Source organism: Dromiciops gliroides, chromosome 2, assembly GCF_019393635.1.
Source record: "Dromiciops gliroides isolate mDroGli1 chromosome 2, mDroGli1.pri, whole genome shotgun sequence".
NCBI classification, from domain to species: Eukaryota; Metazoa; Chordata; class Mammalia; order Microbiotheria; family Microbiotheriidae; genus Dromiciops; species Dromiciops gliroides.
In genome coordinates, this window is record NC_057862.1 from 612721966 (window position 1) to 612727783 (window position 5818).

Below are 5818 nucleotides of genomic sequence, written 5' to 3' on the forward strand. Positions count from 1 at the left end.
AAAAAAGGATCTTCTCTTTCCAATCTCCCTTGCTTCCACCAATACAGACATTAATTACTTCTAAATCGTTGGGTAATTTACATATGATATTTTACCTCCCCTCCACAGAGGTTATATGGTATGGTCTCTAGATCCATATGGGACCATTTTATGGTGCCAAATGAATATACTAAAAGTGATCCTGCTAGCATTCACTGGCTTAATCACATTGCTGACAATAAGGTTAAGTTGTTAATAGCTTTCCCTAAGAAGTGAGAGAAATGGTTTTCTTTAGCATACCCCCCCACACTTTGTTGCCCTCTCAATTGCAAAAGGACAATGCATTTGTTTGCTTCTCTTTACACTTAAACTTTAACCATGTGATATTTACTTATAATGTATCATTTTGTCAGACTTGGGTTATCCTTTCTACTGCCTTGTGTTGATTTGGATTTATGGAAACCAAACTCCATTAAATCATATGTTAGGATAATAACATATGAAACTAGGCTTGAGAATTGGAATAGAATATTCACGTAAAATTAGCAATATCATCATTATTGTGTATTCTCTTAAATATGTAGCCAGGGGCATTTAATTTTCTATTTACTTAGAGCAGTTACAGAATGTCTCAGCAATGCTGTCCTCACAATAGCTCACTTTTCTACAGTTGTTGCCTTATAATTACCATGTGATATGAGATGTATTTGGATTAAATTTGGGCTAAGGAAAGTTAATTGACTTAACCAGGATGACACAGCCATAAAATATTAGAACCAGGATTTGGCACAGTGTACATGGAAAGAGCATTGGACTTAGAATCAGAAAGACTCACCTTCCTGAGTTCAAATGGGGTCTCAGAGACTTATGTGACCTGGGGGTGGCTAGGTGGCACAGTGGATAAAGCACTGGCCATGGATTTAGGAGTACCTGAGTTCAAATCTGACCTCAGATACGTGACTTATTAGCTGTGTGACCCTGGGTAAGTCATTTAACCCCCATTGCCTGGCAGAAAAAGAAAAAGAAAAAATAATAGTTATGTGACCTTGGGCAAGTCACTTACCCCTGTTTGCCTCAGTTTCCTCATCTGTAAAATGAGCTGGAGAAGGAAATTGTAAACCACTCCAGTATTTTTGTAAAAGAACTCCCCCAATAGTGTCAGAAGCAATTGGACATGACTGAACAACAATAAAAATCCTGACAAGAAGTTCAGCATTTTCCCAATACCCCCTTCCAATATCCTTCCATGTCACCCTGCAATGTTCCTCACACTGTTAGAACAGTGTTTGATTTAACAATGGAAATTTGATTTGCTCATCATATGCCATAAAAATGTGATAATTGGAGTGTTGATCTCATGAACTTATGAAATCTCTAGGGATTACAAGTGAGAGACATTTTCATGGACTTTTAAAATAATGAATGCAACTCATTCTCAGGTTATTTTAAATTGTCTGATGAATGAAATAAATGTCTATAATGAAATATTTTTCACAGCCTTGGAAGCTGTACCACTTCATTCCTTCTTTTCCTTTTTCTTAATCATGACAATTTCTCACAAGGTCAATAAGTTTTAAAAAAGATTAAATCAGATTGAAAATGATAGATAAATTAGATATTGGTTTTTAATTTTCTGGTTGGAAAGCGTTAGTCTCTATTTAGTTTAAAAAATAAGAAACTGTTTTTGGATATTATGAGAACAAGCATTGCCCCTGGTTCATGAAATATCATTGCAATTAGGCTGCAGGCTGTCACAAACTTCTTATACCAGAAGTCTGGAATTATAGTCAGGTCATGATTCTTGGTAATAATCATGCATTAGGATTGTTTCTATATTTTACTATTTAGAAATTTCATAAGACAATGCTTCCCTGATTACAGCTATGATATTTTCCCTTCTTCCAAACATATTCCTTAATTATCTGAACAATATTTCCTGTAAACTGAGTCTATGCATTTTTTGTAGAGAAGACTAGATTTGTCTGTAGAAACAGGTGTTCTCTCTCACACACACAAACATTCACCATTCTTGTCTTTGTAACAAATGTAGTCACTTTGGAGTCCTCCAGCTTCTTTCTTCTTTATCAGAGAACCAAAATTTTGGAGCTGATGAAACATGTAGAGAGATTGTGGGAGTAGTTTCTCACCAATATAATTCTTAGAATAATGATGAAGCATACTATCCACTTCCAGAGCAAGAACTGATATTGATTGAGTATGGATAATTTTTCATGTAATTTTTCAATTTATTTTTTCTTTCATTTGAGTTTTCTTATACAAAATGATTAATATGGAAATGTTTTACATAATTACACATGTACAACCTATATCTGCTTACCATCTCAGGGAGGGTGGGTGGGACAGAGGGAGGAAGTGATATAATTTAGAGTTCAAAACATTGAAAAAATGTTTAAAATATTAAACTTCAGTTGCATAGTCTACTACAAAGGTATCAGACATGCTGTCCAAGGGTCACATGTAGCCTTTTACTAGTCCAAAACATATGAAAATGTAATTGGGATTTTTTTTTTTGGCAGGATCACACAGCTAGTAAGTGTCAAGTGTCTGAGGACAGATTTGAACTCAGGTTCTCCTGAATCCAGGGCTGGGACTTTATATTCTGAATCATCTTGCTGCCTTTTTTTTGTAATTGGGAAATACTTATCAAAATAAATATAATAAAATGTAAGAGAAAAAAATCCAATTCCTTCATCAGTTCTGAACTCATAGGAGGATAGGGATTTATGGCTGCATGATATCATAGAGATTATCTAGAAGATTTTAGAATGGTAATAAATGCAGTGAAGGACCGTGAGTCCAAAAGAATGAAAATGAAAAATGTATCTCCCCTTCAGATAGAGGAGTGATAAATTAAAATGCAGAGGATTATATCCAAACATGCGTAATGTGGATTTTTCTCCTTGAATTCTGTGGTTATGTAGGGAAGGATTTGATTTTTTAATTTGCTCAATTCTACAGGGAAGAATGCAAAGAAGGAGGGAAAGAATAATTTTTAAAATTAATAGTTTACTTTAAAAATAAATTATTTAAAATTCTAAGAACAACATGACCTCTCTGGCTCTTTATTTCATTGTCTACAAAATGGATGAGTCAGATGAGATGATTTCTGTGATTGCCTTAAACTCTACAATATATAATCCTATGAAAAGAATTGCTAACTGAATAGTAAAAAAAAATTAGAAATTTCTTGATAGCCTTAAATTCTATCACCAAAGTAACGAAATGAAATTGGAAGCACATAAATGTCAAATTTTCCACTTAGGATAGAAACAACAGCAATGAATTGTGTAACAACAACAATGAATTATTTAAGTTCAGGATAATGAAAACTAGTTTCATAACCTTTAATGTGAAACAAAGTCATCTTGTCATACTTCCTTATTTGACAGATGAGCAAACTGTGCTTTGCACATTGAGAAGATGGAACTAGACCAATAAATGAAGAGTGCAGAATTTGCCTCAGGGTAGGAATCTCTAACTAACTCCAGGAATCTTGTTGTGAGGACACAATAGGAAAAAGAAAAAGACATCACATTAAGAGTATATATAAGATTGGGATTACTCTCAGGGAGGTTTCATATTGGATTTTTGCATTGGGTGGGAAATTGACCAAGTTAGTGTATGAGCTCCCTTCCAACCCTAAGACTATGTAATTATAGGAGTAGTGATTTTGCCTCGGCTCCCCATCATTAGTTTAAGAATATATTTCAAAGAATGTCAAGTATCTCAAAATTAGTGTTTTCCTTATTTTTTTATAAAACTTGAGATTATGATTCATGAATGCAGAGTGAAAATAGGTATCATGTGACAAAGAGGAAGATTCTATGCCAGCTGGAGAAACCCAGTTACCCAGTACCATAAGACGTTTAACTTTTTTAACTTACTGGAAAACTTTTTTTTTTAACTTTTCAAGCTTTGTTACCATATCATCAAATTTAAAATGAATATTTCCATTTTTGAGAATGTCCCCCAATCAGCCAACCTTACTTATCTGAATTTAGCCCCATGCTCCAGCTTCTTTACTCCACTTCTACAATCCCTTTCTCCCATTAGTGGATTCTTCCTGAAACCTCAATTTTGTGGAAGAGTCACAGATCATCAGTTCCTTATTTTCTGTATTTAGCTACCCTTTCCCAGTCAAATTACTTTTACCCCTTTCCTTTTTACACATTAGCATCCCTATAAGAATGTAAGTTAGTTGAGGGCAGAGACTGTTTTTCTTTATATTTGTATCCCTAGCACTTACCACAGTGTCAGCCATGTAATAAGTGATTAATAAGTGTTTGTTGACTAACTTACTAACTACTTGCTCTTGAGCTAGGCCTGTGTTTTCAACTGTGAGGGCCAAAATTTGATATACAGAGCGTTATTTGGGTGAATCGCCTTAATATGGAGATCCCAGAAATATGAGGGACCTTTTAGGTTCACCCTCCCCTCTGACTTTCCTTTTTTAGATATTTCTCCCGGCCAATAAGAAAGGAGCCTCTAAGCTTTAGTTCACAAAAGGATCAGATTTTATTACTTGGGAATTAATTAAACAACAAAGGTGAAACTAATAAAAATCAAAGATAAGGAAATAGGAAAATAGAAATACAGAGAAATACTCTTAACTCTAAACTTAACCTATGCACTCCCGAGACCATTTCCAATTAAGCTAGTTCAAAGGAATTTAGGGTTTTCCTTAATTGACTCACCAACACCTGGAAGTCTACAGTTGCTTGTGCCACCCAGAAAAGCAGCCCCCCAAAACAAAGTGAACATGTGCTGCCACCACCACAAGGGCAGAAGAAGCAAACGCCAGAGCACTAGCATTCTGGAAGAAGCCTAGCATTCCAGAAGTCCCACAGCCTCCCTTCAGGCAGTGTTCCATCTTTCCTCCTCCAAAAGGAGAGGTCCTTCCAAAACTGCCTATGGAGAGTTCTCCTTCTGACCTCAGTAGCATATGTAACCTCAAAGTGGCTCAGGTGTGGCCTCTCCCAAATGAGTCAGCTAAAAACTGCAATATTAATCTTTACCACAAATAATTTTTACCACACAATGAACATATACATAAGGGCATTATATTCAGATCATCCCACAGACTTAGCTAAGGGGAGCAAATGTCTCTCTGTAGTTAGGGTAGAACATCCCATGCAAAACTGAAAATTTGAATAAGCAAATTGTTTGTAGGACTGCTGTCCTTGAATATCTGTCATGTTTTGAATATAACAGTGTACTAAAAACATGAATACCAATTTCAGGTTATGGATCCTTTATTGCAATGAAAATCAGAGGCTAGACCCTTTGCATTCTGTATGGATAACTGATTAAGAAACTTTTAAAAATGTGCTAATTATCTCCTTTTAGAAATAATATCAAGTCTCTTTTTTAAATGAGACATTTAAAAGACCCTTGAGCACCTGTGTGAATTAATGGATTCACAGAGTCTTGGGGTCAGTTAGAGAAATTTCATTTGAGTCAGACACATGAATTGAAATTGTGATTCAGGAAGTCACATGTCAAAAACAACAACAACAAACAACAACAACAAAACTCCACTGTTATATGGAAAAGGTGGTGAAATTCAAGTGACCTAGTGGGAGATATAATTTACAGGACTTGGCAATTGATAGAATGTCAAATGATGGATGCAGGGGGAAAGAGAGAAAGGAGGAAGGAGAAATAAAAGTATAGGTGATCCCTAAGGGCAAACACAAATTTCCCAGTATCAATCAGTCATTTAAAGTATATTTTCTATTGCTTCAATCTGAACAGTTAATCCAATTAATTCAATAAACATTTATTCAGTGCCTACTATGTGCTAGACACTGTGCTAAGA